At 39.7% G+C, this 20,474-nt stretch overlaps 1 protein-coding gene across 6 annotated transcripts in view; it reads right to left on the bottom strand.

The window, feature by feature from the left end:
- CHLSN (cholesin) overlaps positions 1-20,474 on the bottom strand; it is a 242,284-nt gene that overhangs the window by 163,677 nt on the left and 58,133 nt on the right. Inside the window, exon 2 of one of the 6 annotated variants that reach the window (XR_012161116.1) lies at positions 9,169-9,260. The exons of the other annotated variants lie outside the window; for them this stretch is intronic. The gene's annotated coding sequence lies outside the window, so the exon portion shown is untranslated. The remainder of the gene's footprint in view (positions 1-9,168; positions 9,261-20,474) is intronic. 6 annotated transcript variants of the gene reach the window in all.

The raw sequence follows: 20,474 nt of genomic DNA, 5'->3' as shown, positions 1-20,474 counted from the left end.
TTCCTGGAACAGAACAATGTGTTGCTTCCTTTAAAATGTGTCAGACTATGAGTAATCTTTCTTAAACTAGGCTTAGTTATCACTATCTTACTTTTTAAGTACCAAAATTCAAGCACTTGAAGTTACAGGAAATGTAAAATGATACAGAATGAAAAGAAAAAAAATCTATAGTTTCTAGTATTATTTAAACATACATTTTTAGCATCTAAATTTAACCAGTTGAAATTGCTTTGTTTTACATAAGCAAGAATAATTTGTATTTTATTTAATGTAGAATCAGCCAAGTTATACATAAAAGAAATAAGGAAACTAATCCATAATAGGAGTAATATTTAAAATGGATATTTATTAATTCAAACCAGCACTAGTTATTTGCTAAATATTTAGAAGTGGAACTCCTTGCAGCGTGACTCTAGAATGCACTATATCAATTGAATTTTTTAAATTCACAATACTGATTGCCAAATTTTACAGTTGAGAGAAAAGGAGTACTTGTGGCACCTTAGAGACTAACAAATTTATCTGACCATAAGCTTTCGTGAGCTACAGCTCACTTCATCGGATGCAAGTGGATGCATCCGATGAAGTGAGCTGTAGCTCACGAAAGCTTATGCTCAAATAAATGTGTTAGTCTCTAAGGTGCCACAAGTACTCCTTTTCTTTTTGCGGATACAGACTAACACGGCTGCTACTCTGAAAACAGTTGAGAGAGTATTTGAAAAACAGAGATGCTGCAAACACAAACAGTGGAACCTCACTGACCTGCACGAACAGCGGAGTGCAAATTAGAGAGGTTTGGGGGCTAGAAAATGTTCGGGGAGAGCACCTGATCCAATGGTTAACTATAAGTACTCTCACCTTTGGCACAGATAGCAGAGAAGCCGGAAGATGAACTGGTATTCTTCTAGTGGCTTGTGGGGAACATGACATCATCTACACTGGGCTGTCTCAACACAGTAGCAGAATTCCATTGGTTTAGAAGTTAAATTGCAAAACTAAAATTCCACATTAGTGTGTATTTACAGTTTACCAAAGTGCAGGTTAGCAAGATTCTGCTGCAGAAGAAATTAGGAGAAAAAATAACTTTAAAACCCTTTTAGTTATTAATAGCACCATTTCACCACACTCTTTGTCTCAGGTTTTTTGTCTCTTTCTGTATAGATTACAAACTATATGAATCAGGAAGAGCGAGCTCACAATCCATTTACCACTTCTTTTCCCTCCTCCCCTTCAGGACTATTCCACTCAATCCTCCACACACCTGTCTCTGCTTCTCCTCTCTGGGTAGTAATTTATTCAACTCTCCCATGAACATGTTGATTATCCTCTACTTTTCTTTTACCAAAAAAAAATATAATAAATTATATTTTTAATAATTACTTATTTTAATTAAGACTTTGCCCAAAATAATTTTACTCTTAATTCCCTGTACATTAAACCACTTGAAGGACTATTCAACTCAATCATATTGATCCCTTTCATAGGTTCAATGTGTTGGTTAGTTCACAAATATCTCCCTGATACCAGCTGATGGGAATGAGCCTGATCTTTTCCTGTTACTGTGTATGATTTACATTTCACCTCATTTTGAGCCAATATACCCCTTTCAGCCACATGTTCATTTGTGCTCTTCATATAGCATATGCCTTGCATCTCACTAAATATAATCTACTGTAATAAAAAGAATACTGTAAACAGTCATCCCTCAAATCTCTTTTGACCAACATATTAGACAGCCATTAAATTTTGCACATGTTCAGTATCTGCCTTTATGTTTTCCAGTATTATGGAGCTGCTCAGTGTCATAGCATCAAAAATCTTGCCTTTATTATCGAATTGTTTTTAAATGTAAATAATGAAAGGGTAGAGAGACTTACCATTGATCTCTGCACTACCTCATTAGTAGCTTATTTTTAGGATGGAAACGCCAATTAACAAGCATGAATCTCCTCCTCTAAATAATTTTTGCTATGTTGCCAAGTCTCTTCATGCTCCACTATCTCATCTTCTTGAAACTTATTTCTGAAGTGGAACTCTCTGAAATAATTTCTCTGAAAACATAGGCATAGGGACACAAATGCATCTTTCTTTTTGCCATAGCAACTGCATCTTCTCACAGCTCCAGCTTAATTCAATACGAGATGCCTTTCCCAAGAGCTTGCTGGCTCTGTTCAGTCAAGTGCTACTTGTCCTAAAGAGCCCAGACTAGTTGTCTGAAAAAATGCTTCTAACTTTCTTTGCAGCATTTCTAAAGTCATTAAACTTTATTCCATTAATTTGCTGTAGATCTCTTTTAAACAACAGCACCGTGTTACAGGCACAGAAAAAGATGGAAGCAATTTGGGGAACAAGGTGTGCCAGGACACAAGACTCTTGGTGGCTCTACCCTTGCAGGGAGTAGTTGTGGCAGGGAAGTCTCCCTTGCTTCCAGAGACAGGAGCAGCAACGGACATTCACACACACCCATCTCAAAAGTAGCAAGGGTGGCAGCAGATGTTCCCTCTTCTTTTTAAACAGTGGGGACTAGTACTTAACATAGCATCTAGGATGTATCAGCTTGGGTGGGTGTGTGGATGTGTACACCAGGTCCACTGCACTTTCCGCTTCTGCCGCACACCGTCCTCTGTCAAACTGTTGGTGGTGGGGCTTCCCATAACAATAGGTTTTGGAGTTAACATCACATTGAAATGAATGGAGCACCTCATATCTCTCAGAGCTGTTGTTTCAGGCAGTCTGCAGACTAAGGGATACTTCAGGGCACCAGTTGCACTCAGTTTGTGAAGGCCTAGAGTGCCTGTGCTTTAACCTGGGCCTGTATGGACATTTTTACAAATCATCTGTTTCCTTCTCTACTCTGAGTACTTGTAACAATTGCAGCCTAGCCTTCTTTAATCCCCCTCCCGCCCACAAGTGAACAGATAATAAAACTTCTCTTATACCCATCTAGCAGAATAAACTCTCCTCTTCTTACCAAAAGGAAATCCATTTCCTGAAGGGCAACATTAAACCCAGCATTTCTGTCCTATAAAAGTTGTTGCAGAAGTGCAGTCCAGCATCCAAGGAAACAGAATTTCTAGATGGAAGGAAACTGGCCTTGCGTGGTGTGACTATAGAGTCACACCAGACTGATTACCTCTTTAAAACACACCTCCAGAATGTTATACCTGTCTTAGAGATTTAGCTGCATTGTCAATTTTAATTCTATTTGCTTTCCTTGCACACTTCTAATTTTATGTCCCCACATAATCTTATCCCTAATTTTCACAAACATGCAGCCTCTTCATTTGCAAAGTATAAAATGCCACATTAATTTCTGTCCTTTTCCACTTACATGAAATTCCCTGCTTCACACGACTGATCTTTTATAACCTCTCTTCAGATTATCACTTCTTGTCACTTTTAATGTACTATAAAATTTGATTTTCATGTTTAATTTTGCTCTACTACTCTTTCACGTGGGGCCTCACACTTTATCCGTGGTACCATTCACAGTTGTTTTAGCTTCACTAGCTTCTGTTCTGTTGTCTTTTTATGACATTTCAGTTTTATTGGAATGATTTGATATTGTAATTCAAGGCTGTCCAGTACAATGGAAGGGGGGGTGGGGAAAAAGGAAGATCTATTCCGTTTTCTTCAACATACTCTACAAATCTGCAGACTGTTTTAAAGTCCTAGTTTGTGTATGTGTGTGTGCCTGAAGTTAAGTATTTTTGCACATATCCTCAGAAATATTTTAAATATGAGTATATCATCAATTGATTCCCCTCCCCACCCCCTCATTTTTGTTTCTGGATTAGACTGGGTTGTTATTTTCAATAGTGAGCCTGATCTTTTGGTTGCTCCGTAGACACTATGGCATGCAACTGCGGGAAATGCTGAGAAGGCTTACTATATGTGCACGCACTCTCCTTGAATATTAGATCAATAGTGACTTTTTTAAAAATAAACATTGAAGTAAACATTCAAATAGGCAACGACTTTGTACTGGTTATACAAATATAAAAATATATGAGCACATACATTAGGAACTGTACTTGAGAGAAAATTAAATATGGGATAGTGAAAATATAAGGAGTTTTATGAACAAATCCTTGATATGACAAGTTCTCAAAACATGGCAAACACCAGTACATCAAAAGTGGGGCCTTTCCATTTCAATGCCTGAAGGTTTCTGATTGCTTTGTAAATATGAGCCCATCTGTTTTGCATTTGAATTAATATTGGTGAAGTACTGTATATATGCAGGTAAAAGTAGCCTACTGATGTACAAAAATTTGCAAAGAATTTATTAAATTATTTCAAAAATAAGATACAAGTCTATCACCATTTAAATGTAAACCTCTTTCAATGATTAAAGTGTACTGTATAAATTTCTATTTGCATACGCTGTACATTAGAAAGTCAGCACAAGAAAAGTGACATTATTAACAGTATTATTTTCTCACAGAGTTTAGTATTTTTGAGTTGATTTATGGTTTGTAGCCTCTCTGCTTTCAGAAGAGCCAGTTATGTCAAATCAATAAACTAACAAAATTGTTCACCTCTGCATCTGCTTATGTTATTGCTACAGCTGGTTTTCAGACTGATTTGTGTTGGGTAATTGATAAAATCACTAGCTTCCATACTTTCCATTTGGGAACCAAACTCGCTTTTACCATATAAATAAAATAAATTGACTGGAATATGAATATTGTACTTACATTTCAGTGTATAATATAGAGAGAAGTATAAACAAGTCAGTGTATGAAATTTTAGTTTGTACTGACTTTGTTAGTGCTTTTTATGTAGCCAGTTGTAAAATTAGGCAAGTATCTAGTTGAGTTGGTGTACTCTCTGGAAGACCTCCACGTACATGTACCCCTGTACATGTACCCCTGGTTGAGTACCACTACTTTACTAGTCTAAATAAGAGAGCCAGCACTCAATTAACAAATTCATTGAGCAATATATTAAAGGCTGTTTCAGATGATCCATCCTGTGTTCATCTGTTGAACTTTCCATTTCCACTGGTACACAACAAAAAGACAATCAGTGTTCATCATCTTGCTTCATAAACTACAACCCCATTTATTCAAAAGGTTTCATATTAATGAAGATAAACTAGTTTATAAACAATAGGCTAACTGGCCACGAGTTTTGTAGAGGCTGAACTCTGGACCTGATCTCATTTACACTATTGTAAATCAGTAGCAAGTCCACTGAAGTCTTCTGAATTACACTGGTATAAAACTGGTGTATGAGAGATCCGAATCAGCCCTTTTGGATGTACAGTTCCAAGATCCTATTTGCTTTCTGGATGTTAACTCTCACTGATTTCAGGTGAGAGTTACTAGTATTCTGAGGTGGGAGGACAGAATCATGGGAGTTGTTTGTGTCAGAATGCAGTGAAAATATGCCAGGGGACTATATTTAAAAGTCCTGGGGGAAATAAACAAGACTCAGTTAAATGGGGTTGTACTATGTATGTTTACTAAGAAAGAGTGACAGTAGTACAGTGGTTAGGTTTGGAGCCAAATTCTGCTCTCATACCAGTAGAAATCCTGAGTGATGCCACTGACTTGATTGGAATTAAATAATATTGACAACAGTGAAAGGGAGAGCAGAATTAGGGTCTTGAATTCTAGTCTCAGTTCTGAGAAGCCAAGTAATCATTTTTTCCCTCAATCTTATTTAATCTTTTTATTACTGACCTCGGCACAAAAAGTGGGAGTGTGCTAATAAAGTTGCGGATGACACAAAGCTGGGAGGTATTGCCAATTTAGAGAAGGACAGGGATATCCTACAGGAGGATCTTGATGACCTTGTAAACTGGAGTAATAGTAATAGGATGAAATTTAATAGTGAGAAGTGTAAGGTCATGCATTTAGGGATTAATAACAAGAATTTTAGTTATAAGCTAGGGACGCATCAATTAGAAGTAACGGAGGAGGAGAAGGACCTTGGAGTATTGGTTGATCATAGGATGACTATGAGCCGCCAATGTGATATGGCCGTGAAAAAAGCTAATGCGGTCTTGGGATGCATCAGGAGAGGTATTTCCAGTAGGGATAAGGAAGTTTTAGTACCGTTATACAAGGCACTGGTGAGACCTCACCTGGAATACTGTGTGCAGTTCTGGTCTCCCATGTTTAAGAAGGATGAATTCAAACTGGAACAGGTACAGAGAAGGGCTACTAGGATGATCCGAGGAATGGAAAACTTGTCTTATGAAAGGAGACTCAAGGAGCTTGGCTTGTTTAACCTAACTAAAAGAAGGCTGAGGGGAGATATGATTGCTCTCTATAAATATATCAGAGGGATAAATACCGGAGAGGGAGAGGAATTATTTAAGCTCAGTACCAATGTGCACACAAGAACAAATGGATATAAACTGGCCACCAGGAAATTTAGACTAGAAATTAGACGAAGGTTTCTAACCATCAGAGGAGTGAAGTTTTGGAATAGCCTTCCAAGGGAAGCAGTGGGGACAAAAGATCTATCTGGCTTTAAGATTAAATTTGATAAGTTTATGGAGGAGATGGTATGATGGGATAACATGGTTTTGGTAATTAAATATTCATGGTAAATAGGCCCAATGGCCTGTGATGGGATATTAGATGGGGTGGGATCTGAGTTACCCAGGAAAGAATTTTCTGTAGTATCTGGCTGATGAATCTTGCCCTTATGCTCAGGGTTTAGCTGATCACCATATCTGGGGTCGGGAAGCTGTATTTGATACAGGGAGGTAAGGGACACGACCACTTTCTCTCAGATCCGATGGTATCAGTGTGTACTGTCATAATGGAGAGCGCCGTTGACAGACTGATCTCCCTCTCAGACATCATCATCAGTAATACCAAACAATTAAAGAAATGATTGTCTGAAATTAAAATAAACAAAGAACAAATGTAGCGTCTGTTTTAATTAGAATAATATCAACTATAATCTATCTGCTCCATTCATTTTGCCATATTAACAACAATATGGTTTTTTTTTTAATTGTCAATTTTCATCTGCAACTGACTGTTTGCATTATACACTACTTGGAATTCTAAATCACTGGCAATCCACAGAGCTTTAATAATTATCACCGAACCTGACAACTGCTAACTACTGCAACTTCTACCTCACCTGCCTCCACTCTACCAAAAATACCATTGCTAACAATTAGTCCTACATGTATCAAGAGAGTTATTCACTTAATCAACATAATACTAAAGTTATGCATCATCCTACACATACAGCTTCTTAGCCAACATCTTTTGAAAATTAAAAGTAATCAGCCCTCTTATATATATAACTAAACAATAAAGTTTGTTCTCTTATTGCAGTCAGATGACTGCATCCTGTGATCGTTAAAGTGAATCATAGTGAGCTGATTTATAGTTTGAGGGAAGACCCAGCTGAGAAGAATGACAATTTCTATCTCCTCCTCTTTCAGTTTCCAATGTCAATGTGATACAACAGTTATGATGACTAATTGTTCATGAAATATAAGGCATCATGCAAATGTATACTGATTATGGTATCTCTGTTCAAAGGTCTTTACCATTATCACAGATGGGCAAGTCAGATTTGTTTGAAATGCAGTATAATCAGTACACATTCAGCACCCAAGAATTGCAGCTATTTATATGGGAAGCAGTGTAGTATAGGGAAATGAACACGGAGTTGGGATTCAATATCGTCTGATATGTAATTGCACTAATTGCACCACTACCACTGACTTATTCTGTGATCTTGGGGAAGTTGCTAACATCTCAGTTACTGAGTTTCTTCTTCCCTCAGGAATGTTATCAGAATTAGTTAATATTTGTATAGCACCTGAAAATATAAAGTACTACTTAAGTGCTTGATATCATCTATCTGAAATCAACTGCACAGTATTAGAAGCGTTATTGCTCTCATAAGATAATTTAATAATAAAACCTAGTATATTCAGTAATTCAAAATACAGGGTATATTTTTGTAATGATTATAAGTTTTAAGAGGGAGTTTTTTAAAACTGCCTTCTTCTCATCCCAAAGCATCTTTACAGACATGAGGAGCAGTACAGCATTACCATTCATTCTTGTCCATACCTATTTCTCCATTAATATCAGCCTGGTCACGTCCACGCACACGATGTCATGCCATCTAGTGGGTGGTCGGCCTCTAGGTCTGTGACAGTGCTTACATTTGCATTATTTTCTTTGGCATCCTATCATCTGTTTGTCTGCTAATGCATCTCCAACATCGTAATCCTTTCAACTGCGGTCAGTCCCATACCCTGATTTCAGATGCTACTCTCCGAACTTATTCATTTGTCTTAAAATCATTCCACTTTGTATCTGCCATCTTCCGATGAACTCTCATCTCTACTGCCGCCAGCTTTCTGATGTCTGTTTCCTTTAATTTAACCGTGTCTCTAGACCACTGAGTAATACTGTTAGTATACTGATAAATGTTCACTTTGGTACCAAATATAATGTTCTTATCAGTCCACGATCTCATCAACTTCTATGCATCCCTTGCAACTAAAGCACATCTCCTTTTAACCTCATTCTTGATGGAGTCATTGGCACTGATCAAGCTTCCTAGGTACACATGCACATGCAGGCACGATAATGGAGCAGCTGATAGGGGACTCGATTAATAAAGAATTAAAGGAGGGTAATGTAACTAATGCAAATCAACATGGGTTTATGGAAAATAGATCCTGTCAACTGACTTGATATCTCTTTTGACGAGATCAACAAGCTTGGTTGATAAAGGTAATAGTGTTGATATGATATACTTAGACTTCTGTAAGGCATTTCACTTGGTTCAACATATTTTGATTAAAAAACTAGAATATAAAATTAACATGTCACATATTAAATGGATTAAAAACTGGCTAACTGATAGATCTTAAAATGTAATTGTAAATGGAGAATCATCATTGAGCAGGTGTGTGTCCAGCAGGATTCTGCAGGGATTGGCTCTTGGCCTTATGCTATTTAATATTTTTATCCAGGAGTGGGAAGAAAACAAAATTATTGCTGATAAAATTTAGGTGAGTGGTAAACAATGAAGAGAACAGGTCTCTGATTCAAGTGTGATCTGGATTGCTTGGTAAAGTGGGCACAAGCAGACAATATGTGCTTTAATTCAGCTAAATGTAAATGTAAATGTATATATGTAGGAACAAAGAATGTAGGCCATACTTACAGGATGGGGGTCTCTACCTTGGGAAGCAGTGACTGAAAAAGATCTGGAGCTCATGGTGGATAATCAGCTGAACATGAGGTCCCAGTGTGAAGCTGTGGCCAAAAGAGATAAGGCATTCCTGGGATGTATAAACAGGGGTAACGCTAAGGTTACAGCTGAGTGCAAAAAAAATTTCTAAATTTGCCACTCCAATCTGCAGGGGACGGGGCTGGCTGAGGGGGAGACAGGATCAGGCGACCCTGCTGGAGCGCTCCTGCCAGCAGCAGGGCCAGTGAGTGGAGCAGGGGGACAGGGGCAGGAGAGTGGGTCTCTCTGGAGGATTGGGGGGAGGCTCTGGGCAGTGAAAGGCTCGGGGTTGCTGAGCAGTGGGGGACTTGTGGGGGGTGCTGGGCATCATAGGCCTGGGAACTACAGGTGTGTGAGGGGGTACTGTAGCACCCCCAGGTTTTACTTTGGCCTCTGCTCCTGGCCCCACATCTCGGGTCCTTGCTCCTGGCCCCATGGTGTCCCCCCGCCCAGCCCTGCGCCGCAGGGCTCCAGTCCTGGCCCTGCTCTTGGCATATGGGTCTGTGGGAGGATTGTGCAAGGGCGGGGCGTGGGCAAGGAGGGTGTGTGTATGGGTCTCTGGGCAGGGGAGTTCTGGGAATAGGGAGTTGGTGGGGCATTGGGCAAGAGGTCGGTGTGGCGTGTGATTCGGGTCAGCCTCGAGGGGAAGGGGCTCGCTGGCAGTGCAGGGCTCAGTAGGCCAGTGTGCGTCTGGCACAGTGGTTCTCAACCTGCAGCCCAGAATGGTAAACCAATTTTTTGGTTGAGGAAGAGCTCCCCTTGGATCTCTGCTCCACTTTTCCTTAATTAGCCCTCGGGGGTTTGCAGAGCAACATGAGGCCTATTCCTGCCATCAAAGCATAAGAGCTTGGCTTCACTAGAGTTTTTATCTTAAATTAATCATCAATTAACTCAAGATAGTAACACCTTTATAAAGGGTCTGGACACTCCCTAGGCTTTGCTTTACTAGTTTACTGTTCTGGGGTACACTTTACCAGTAAAGCACAGTCATTTTTAGATGCTTTCTCCACAGAGCTCCAAGTTCTTGAAAGCATCTGAGGATGAACCTAGGAATCAAACCCTTTTGTGGAGTGCCAACTCCAAGACCACTGGACCAAATTACATGCTATAAAAATGTACATACATTTCTGATTTAGGTTAAATATGTAGGTGAAATAAGTGCAAGTGAAGGACACCAAGATTGAGTGCTCTGCAGAATAAAGTCCTGTGTTTATCCCCAGAAGAGATACACAGCAAAGACAGCAGACTTGTATTTTCTTCTCATGGCTCCACCCATGTTCTTTAGTAATAACCAGGAAGAATAATTTCAATGGGTGAAACAGTAACTCAGGCTTCCTGGCCCAATAATAATCTCTGCTAAGACTATCAAAAAGGAAACCCAATTAGCAGAGTTTTTTTAAAATGCAGAAACATGTCCACTGAGCACCACCAATGTATTTGACATAGTGACTGAACCACCACTGGCTGGTAACTTTCAGTCTCTACCACCCTGGGTTGGATTTGAAAGACTGAAAAACTCTTTAGCCCATTACCAAAACCTTGACCCATCTACCCATCTGCTCTCACTTGTGTACTTTCAGAGATCTATTTAAAACAGTTCAATGCCAAAATATCCTGAGCAGAGCCTTCAGGTATAGTGCAAATTGGTGCTGAAACACTTTTTCTAGGTAATTTGTGATTCCAGCTTACTTTCGTTTTTGAAATCCAGAAAATTTGTTCTATGCAGCTTCCCTATATAAAAAGACCAGGCTCTGATTTTCAGTTGGTTTTCTTTAAAGCATGATGAAATGCATCAGATGAGGGGCGCTGTAGAAGCATAGTACTGACCAAACGCAGGACAGTGAAAATTTTAGGTCCTGCACAATCCCTATGCCTCTCGTTACTGCAGATTTTCAGAAGACTACCACAACAAAAATTTTTCTGTTGGGTGTACTGATTTGAGGGAAGATACAGTAATTAACAAATTCTAAGCAGTGAGCTTGTATATGCTGGAATGAGCCAATCCTATTTTTTCCCCATTTATAATTGAAGTTTTAAACACACTATGAAATGCTGTCACTAAGAACACTGGTGCTAAGTCAGACACAAAACACATTAAGGACTCAAAACCCTTCCCTCCCAATACATGGTGGGCATTACACTGGATCTTGGAAAATAAGCTATTGCATGTGCACACGATCTGGCCTTCCAAAAAACCAGCACCCTATGAATCAGGAAGCAGGAATGCACCCTAAATGTTAATTTTAAGCAAGGTGATTTTTGTTTGTTGAATTTTTTTTTGCATTTTTTTCCTTTGACTTTTTTCATTGTGTTTTATTATTTAAAATACTGCACTTCTACAAATTTAATTGCAAAGGTTGGCTAATACAAGTAGGATCATTTCAAGAACAGAAAAACATCCAAAAACTGAATGAGAAGCCACTGGATGGCCTCACATACTCAGAAATGCTTGGGGCAACCACTACTGGAATATCTCACTGCGTAGGACAATTTGAACTTTAAAGTCACATGATGAAACCATTGGTTTTCTAAACATGCAACGTATTCAGTTTGAATAACTTAAAACCGAGTTCCTGTTTCCTCTGCAGAACTGTAGGTTTTTGTAGTCTGTGACTGTCTGGGATTTTTAGCTTGATACACAGCAACTAAAGAAGTGACTTTGTTTACGCAGGGAGCAGAGTATATATTTTAAAAGAGTTATTTCCTCCTAACAGTAATTATATTTCATCTCACTATTCACTGTGAAAGCCTCAGCCAGTTGCATCTGTGGAACATTTCTTTGCAGAGGTAAGTGTTTTACCTTGCTTTAAGTATGTAATGTTTTAATCACCACTAAAGGATCAAACTATAAAGTTTTAATTTAAACATTTTATTTTTCCTTCCATCTGTATCATCTGGACCATATAAAGTACGATAAAATACCACCCATCTGCAAAATATTTTCATAAAACTAATGTTTAATTATAAAATTGAATTTTAGACATAAACAGATTTAGAGACTAAGAGAGCATCCAGACCACTTTCTTAATGGTTGGGAATTATCATGCAGTTTTAGATACATAACAGGAAACGTTTTATATAACACAGGAAACACGTCAACGGTACTGATTAAAGTCTATGCAGAGAGTTAGTGCTACTTCATTTACATTCCAGAGAAGTAAAAATGTAAAGTTTCAGTTAGACAGAAACTGATGAACTTTTTAAAATTGAAGCATCTGTCTTCTTGAACATTCAAAATTCCACATAATTTCAAACCTGAAAGATTTGTGTGGAACTTTCAATCATTCCTACTACTCAGAAAATTGTCAGGTGAGAAAAATTTCAGAAGGGTATTTTAGTGTTTCATCATCTTACTGTACAGCAGCTGCAGCCTCTTATAAATAAATTCTGTCCCCATCTTTTAACATGGCAGAACCTAGAAGTAGTAGGAAGGCTGATCAGGGTATATTTTATTTAGAAAGCCTAATCTGCATTGCGCTCAAGAGTTAAAACTGCACATGCTCATCATGGGCTGAGAGCTGGTAGCCACAGAAATCTTGTGTACAAAGATTTCTGGTTGGATGAAAGGAAATTTTTCTGGTGGTTGGAAAAAGAATGCAGGACAGACTCTCCTACTAAATTTTTTTATACAAAAATAGACTGGTTGCTAAGGAAATCATCCCCAAATTTAGAGATGCCCCTTTGAAGGTTTTAAATAAGTGCCAGTTTCCATTAAGCCAAGGTTCCAAGTCTTGGGAGCTTAAGCAACCAAACACAAGAAAAAATTGGTTTTAGAGTACAGGCTCTCTCTCAATGTTTTCTTTTCACTTCTTGCAGTCCAGCATTGCCTCTTGTGTGTTACATTGAATTGCTCTGCTCCAGCTGTTGGCAGTGAAGGATAATTTATTAGCTGTGTGCCTGTGCTTCAGAGAACAGGAGTCTGACACGTACACCTTCACTGCCTGCACACAAAGCATAACAGATCAGACTAGAGCAATGTAGTGCCAGGAAAAAAAAAACAAACAGAATGGGAAGGGAGAGACAACATGAATCAGAAGCGGCAAAGAGTCCTGTGGCACCTTGTAGACGAACAGACGTATTGGAGCATAAGCTTTCGTGGGTGAATACCCACTTCGTCGGATGAATCAGAAGAACAGTGGACAGAAGAGCAACAGAAGAATGGTGTTCAACTATAACGAAATGGAGAAGAACAAAGGCAAGGAAGGAGATAATCTAAAGAGGTGTAGGAAAGAAATAAGCAAGACAAGATCAAAAAGTTCATACAAACAGAACATATTGAGGATGATTTTGTGATTGAGGCACAGGACTTAAATTACATGAGATGGGGAATTAATTCCAGGCTCTGCCACAGCCTCCATGTCATGTCCGGTGTCTCACTTCCCTAGATGCAAAATGCTAACAATGTTATCTACGTAACTTACAGGAGAATTGTGAGGAAAAATTAAATACGGTTTGTCAGGCGCTTAGGGATTAGATTGATAAATTCCACAGTAAACCAATAAAGAAAGGACATATAATCAGGCAGAGCATAAACTGTGGGGGGTTGTTGAGAGTACACCACATGCCATTGCAATAACGTAAGGATTAGCAGCAAATGTATGGAACACCAAAATTTATCAGAGAGTGGTTGAAAGGGAATGTTACGTCCTTCATGTTTTCCATACTGGAAGCTCTAAGGGTATGTCTACACAGCAGCTGGGAAGGTGTTTCCCAGCACAGGTAGACAGAAAGCTAGCGTGCTAAAAAGAGCATGGCTACAGTGGCACAGGCAGCGGCTTGGGCTAGCCAGCCGAGTACCTACCTACGGGATCAGAAGGGTTTGTACTTGGGTGGCTAACCCAAGCTGCTGACCTTTCTGCTGCAGCCACACTGCTATTTTCAGCATGCTAGCAGAGCTAGCATGCAACTATCTACCCACATTGAGAAACACCCTAACAGCAGTTGGATAGATATACTAGTGTTTTGAGTAAATTTACAGCCTGCTTGACTGCCTGGATTTTCTGCAGTGGAAGAGGTGTGAAATAATTGCCTTCAAGCTTTCTGCTGCCTCCCCCACAGCCACATATCTATTTACATTGCAGAGCTAGTGTGTATTATCCTCAAACCCAGCTGATAATATTATTAGGGCATACATCTATCAACACAGATTCATAAGAACATAAGAATGTCCATAGTGGGACAGAACAACGGTCCATCTAGTCCAGAATCCTGTCTTCCGACAGTGGCCAGTGCCAGGTGATTCGGAAGGAATGAACAGAAGAGGGCAATTATTGAGTGATCCATTCCCCGTCATGGAGTCCCAGCTTCTGGCAATCAAAGGCTTAGGGATACCCAGAGCATAGGGTTTCCTCCCTGACCATCTTGGCTAATAGCCATCGAGGGACCTATCCTCCAGGAACTTATCTGATTCCTTTTTGAAACCAGTTATACTCTTGGCCTTCGCAACATCCCTGGCAACGCGTTACACAGACTGAATGTGCATTGTGTGAAGTAACTCCTTAGGTTTGTTTTAAATCTGCTGCCTATTAAATTCCTTTAGTGACCCTGGTTCTTTTGTTATATGAAGGGGTAAATAACACTTCTTTATTCACTTTCTCCACACCATTAATGATTTCAGTACCAGTTTGCCTGGTACTGAAGTTAGGCTTACCAGCCTGTAATTGCCAGGATCGCCTCTGGAGCCTTTATTAAAAATCCATGTTACATTAGCTATCCTCCAGTCATTTGATAAAGAGGCTGATTTAAGTGCTAAGTTACATACCACAGTCAGTAGTGCTGCAGTTTCATATTTTTAAATGCTACTGTGGCAGGTTTCTTTGTTATCCCCCAACCCCCAAGGATGTTAAACTGAATTACATTATGGTTGCTATTATCAAGAGATTCAGTTATATTTACCTCTTCGACCAGATCCTGTGCGCCACTTAGGACTAAATCAGGCACTGACTCTCCCCTTGAGGATTCCAGGACTAGTTGCTCTAAGTAGCAGTCACTGATGGTGACTAGAAATTTTCTCTCTACATGCCATCCTGAGGTGATATGTACCCAATCAGTACAGGGATAGTTATCTAGTCTTCTGTTTGTGTAGCCTCTCTAATCTCCCTGAGCGTTTCACCATCACTGTCATTCTCCTGGTCAGGTGGTCGGCTGTACATTCCAACTGCTATACTCTTACTATTCAAGCACAGCATTTTTATCCATAGAGATACTATGCTACAGTTCGATTCATTTAAGATTTTTACTATATTTGAGTCCCTGCATTAAAAATTTTTCTGACCAAATGGCCTGAAAACTTTGCATAACAGACTACCATAAGAGAGATGTGGACATCAGGATTATCTTACTGCAGGTTAAAGGATCACATACATCCAACAAAGAAGCCTTGTTTGAACCTCAGGATCAGTTTAGTAGTATACTAGTGCACTCTGACAGTGAATTCACAAAGCAGCATTGGTTTCAGTCTTTAAAAATTCTGCTCATCTTAGAAGTAATAACTATTAGCAAATAATATATAGAGGCTAAGCCAATTGTCCAAGATCACACAGTGAATCAACTGCAGAGATGGCAATAGACCCCAATAGCCTTAGACTCCTGGTCCCATTCTATAACCACTAGAGACCATGCTCCTCCACTGAATCACCCGATCCTGTGAGGTGTTGCTTAGCACCTCTTGTAAGGTGTTACGGATCCTCAACTCTCTTTGAAATCAGTTGGTGACACCTGCCAAGCTCTGTGCACCTTGTAGGATAGAACTGAAGTAGGAAAAATAGATTTTGCAATAATGTCTGTCAGAGAAAGAAGCATGGCTCTAAGTGTTAGTTTGTGTCCCCTCCAACCGTATAAAAGAGCGTGGATAGTGAGTCCTTTGGATTAAACCCACGCTTACGGAGAACTCTTTCCTACCTTAGTCTGAATTCACAGCTGACAACGTGTTCTCCTTTTTCAAAAACACACCTGAAGAGATAGCAAATGAAAAGACAAGGCCAATGTTTGTACGTTTTAAAAACTACTACCAGAAAAGAAGCTCCCAGAAGCAATTTACAAGACAGAACTGACACCTAAAGTACTCATTTTAATCTTGCTAATTTTCCAGTTTAAAAATATTCAAGGATACACCACAAGCCTCTAACTACACAAAAATAGCATCTCGTGTTTCCATTTTTATTCTCCTGAGGTGGATCACATGTTCATGAGTTCAAGCAGGCACTGTGAGTTTATTGATTAAGGAAAGGAAAGTTTTAAACAGCTTGTTGTTTTGGTAAGATCTCACTAACGTGGAGAGTTTCCCTGGAATCTTTTTTTAGCACGGTGCATTGCTAGGATTAAAACAGAAAACAATTAGGTCTTATCTACACAGGAAAGTTTTGCTAGTTATACTAATATATCTATTCGGGTATAATTATAGCAGTGTAACAAACCTGTCTCCTCCCTACCCCCCCCACAAATCCGGACACCCTTAACTCTAGTGTGAATGCCTTGCTACAATTTAGCTTAAACGCCTTACAAAGTGACAAACTAAACTGAAAAAAGACACTTGTAGACTGGAATAGAAGTACCCACATGAGGAGTGATACTAGTTTAAATGCACACCAGTTTAAATTTACATCTTAGGGGAGATGGGGGAGAAAGGGGGAAAAAGGGAGAACAGGGAGGAAGAGGAAAAGAAAAAAATTGTAGATAAGGCCTCAGTTGTCATTTTAATTTGTTTCTGGCATCATTTTTTTGATAAGTGTGAAAAAATGAGACCCATATAGGTTGAGAATATCTTCTTCAAAATGTCACTGAGCGCAAAAGCAGCAGGATAAATCTACTCGGTCAGTGATCAAGAGGATGCAATTTATTAAGGCAATAAGTTGTAACTTCTGCAGTTTGCTGCTCTATATCTAATCTTCCTTGTCTCATAGTCTCCTTGGTCTTATGCTTTGGATATTCAAAAGGGGAGTTAGCTGCAAGTATGATTTGCTTGGCTATAGTCAACAGATGGAGCTGCTACCAGTACCAAGGGCAGATCCTGGCCAACTGCAAACATACATCAGTATTATCACTGGTTTTTCAATAGTCTGATGCAGGCTGATATTATTTACAGTGAAATCTAAAGCTACCTTCTTGTTTTCATGAGCAACAATACTACCACAAAAGTAGCCTGCTATAAAGCTATACTGAGATTCCATGTAAGGGAACTGGACATGGTTACTCGAGAGATTACTTGGCCAGCAGTCTGAAAGGAGTTCAGAAAACAGTAATGGAAACATTTATAGAGCCAGAACTAACTACAAATGCTCAATGCTGTCAAAAAGTTGACAGGTTCAGATGAAAATATCACAGGAGGCTGAGGTAAAAAAACTCTTTAACCTTAGAAAGAACATCTCACATTTATCTCAGCCTCCCAATGTCATTGTGTAGGATGATTCCTTAAGCAAGTGACCACCCTCCTCCATGTGCCCAGCTTCCCTTCATTACCTCACAGTCTAGCCTCTTTGGCCATGTCTAAACTACAAACTTTGGTCGATAAAAGTTGGGCATAAAGCTGCCATAGTCAGCATATCGCTCATGTGCATGTACACTTGGTTCCTTGTATCGGCACGGCACATACTCACCAGGAATACGAGTGTCGATACACAGTGTGGTGCACTATGGGTAGGTACTCCATTATGCAGCTTGCCATCTTCCGGCACACTGTCTTTTGGCAACTTATGGCAATGCATGGTGGGGCAGAAATGAGTCACACAGTGGTGACTGTGAGCAAGAGGTCAAGTTCCCAGGATGCAACTTACTTCATCCCATAATGCAATAATTTTCCGGCCTTTTTTTAAAATCCCCAAAACCTGTGCGGCACTTCTCACTGTCCATCATCTCTGACAGAAGCATGGAGCCCATACAGCTCTGCAGGATTGTCATGAGCATTGAAAACACAGGATGAATGAGCCTCTGATATTCGCACAGGAAGTACCACAGGAAGGGGGGACATGACAATTTGTAGAGAACAGATTGCTCTCTGACATAGGCAAAAACAATTCAAGGCTGTTGGTGGCCTTCACAGAGCAGTTGCAGATGGTGGAATGCCACTTGATGGATCACAAGGCACGTGTCGCTGACATCAGTGTTGGCTGGTCAGGAAAAATGCACGACACTTGCATCTTTTTACTCCTCGGGGAATTGTACGCCAAAAAAATAAAAATTTTGGCATATTTTATTTGTCAAAATAATGCAATATAATCATGAAAGTTTCAATTATTTGGGTAATTTATTTAACCTACAATACAGAAAAAAATCACAACTATTCAGCATTTCCTAAACACATGAAAGTTAAGTTACAAATACTTGGTAACCAATACCCTGTATTCCAGTTATAATCCTGGGTTTTCATTTAAACTACATTACAGAACACCAAACAGCAAAATAAAGTAGAATGTCATTTTAAGTTGCTCTTACATTTTTGCTAATCATTGTCCTGCATTTTAGTATAAATCCAGTATTTTCATTTAAATTACAGTACAGAAAACAAAGAGCCTTCAAGTTTTTCTCACTTAGTGATTTCCTTCTGGCAGAAAGGATCAAATTGTTCAAGTGAAAAACTTCTCTCCATTCAGAATTTGAGACAGCATTTATGCAATTCAAGGCTAGTTTGACGACATTTTGAATTCTCTCTTTCAATAAAAGCCAAAACACTTGGCGATCTACAAAAATAGGATTACTTTGAATAGCCTCAAACACAATCTTTTCCCGGTACAGTTTTAGCTCCTGTTCAGGTACCTCAGAAAAAACAGGTATTGCTTGAAAATATCTCAGTGTTCTGGCAGGATATTAAACATGATGAATATCAAATAACCTACAAGCCTTCAGAAAATTCAGATCTGGCTGTTGAAATTACAAATATTTGTCAACCTTTTCCATGGGCTGTACCTCCCAAAACAGCCTGGCGTGGCCCCACCCACGCTCTGCCCCCAAACCCTTCCTGCTGCTGTTCCCTTCTGTGGTTGAGAGGCTAGGACAGGGAGGATGAGGGCCATGGTATGCAAAAGACCCTACCGTGCCCGTCTCCTGGGGCTGGGCCCTCGCTATGCTCCGGCAGTGGTGCCCACCCCAGGCTGGGACCTCGCTGCGCTCTGGCCTCGCCGTCTGCTTGCCTGCCCAGCACTGGGGCTCGGGGCACGTGGGGGCGTGTGTTTTCCAGACTCCAGCATGGGAGAGGGAACAGAAGGGATGGAGCCTTGAGCAAAGCTGGAGGGACCAGGGGCTAGCCTCCCCCAAGGGCATGTTCACCCGTTGCCCATGAGCTTTTCAGAAGCTTCATGGAATGCCTCTTTAAAGAGATCTAGGCAGGGCAAGTCTTTCAACAGGAGATAAAGTTTTCTGCCTCCCTAAATTTGAAAAACTCTGAGGTGGCTTCTGAAGGGAACTCTTGATGTGAACTGAAATATATCTGGAGTTCTTCCAGAAGGTCAAATGCTTTAGCAGTGCAAGGCTTCCTGCTCTCAAATGCAAGATTTAAGCTGAGAATTTTTTCAGATTTCTATGCTGGAAAAGTGATCTGTACTTTCAACAATGCACACTTAGTTGGGGCATTTAGCATTTTCTAAATTGGGGTCGGCAACCTCTCAGAAGTGGTGTGCTGAGTCTTCGTTTATTCACTCTAACTTAGGGTTTTGCGTGCTAGTAATACATTTTAACATTTTTAGAAGTCTTTCTAGAACTCTTTCTAGAAGTCTAGAACATATAACTCTTTCTAGAAGTCTAGAACATATAACTAAACTATTGTTGTATGTAAAGTAAATAAAGTTTTTAAAATGTTTAAGAAGCTTCATTTAAAATTAAATTAAAATGCAGAGCCCCCCCAGACTGGTGGCCAGGACCCGGGCAGTGTGAGTGCCATTGAAAATCAGCTCGCATGCCATAGGTTGCCTACCCCTGTTCTAAATGGTTTGCACAGAAACTGAGGAGTTGCTGTAGCACTCTTCATTAACGAACCCTGAAAAGTTCTTAGAGTGAAAGTTAGCTGAAAGTTAGCTGAAAGTTCTTAGAGTGATACTAAACAGCATAGAACCAGCTGTTCCAGCATGTTCCACCTGGGCTAGGACTCATGGATGCTTTGGCATATGGAGACTCCTCTTGTAGTTCTGGTTCATGAAACAGAGATACCTCCCTTTCCCACTACCAGAGTTATAGAACACGTTTTTGAAGCACCTTACAAATGTATCAACCAGCTGAAAAGGCTTACTAAATGATTTACCAGTTAACAATAT

The sequence above is a fragment of the Lepidochelys kempii genome, chromosome 10 (assembly GCF_965140265.1).
Source record: "Lepidochelys kempii isolate rLepKem1 chromosome 10, rLepKem1.hap2, whole genome shotgun sequence".
Lineage (NCBI taxonomy): Eukaryota > Metazoa > Chordata > Testudines > Cheloniidae > Lepidochelys > Lepidochelys kempii.
The sequence above is the reverse complement of the archived record's forward strand: the minus strand, read 5'-3'. Positions and strand labels throughout refer to the sequence as shown.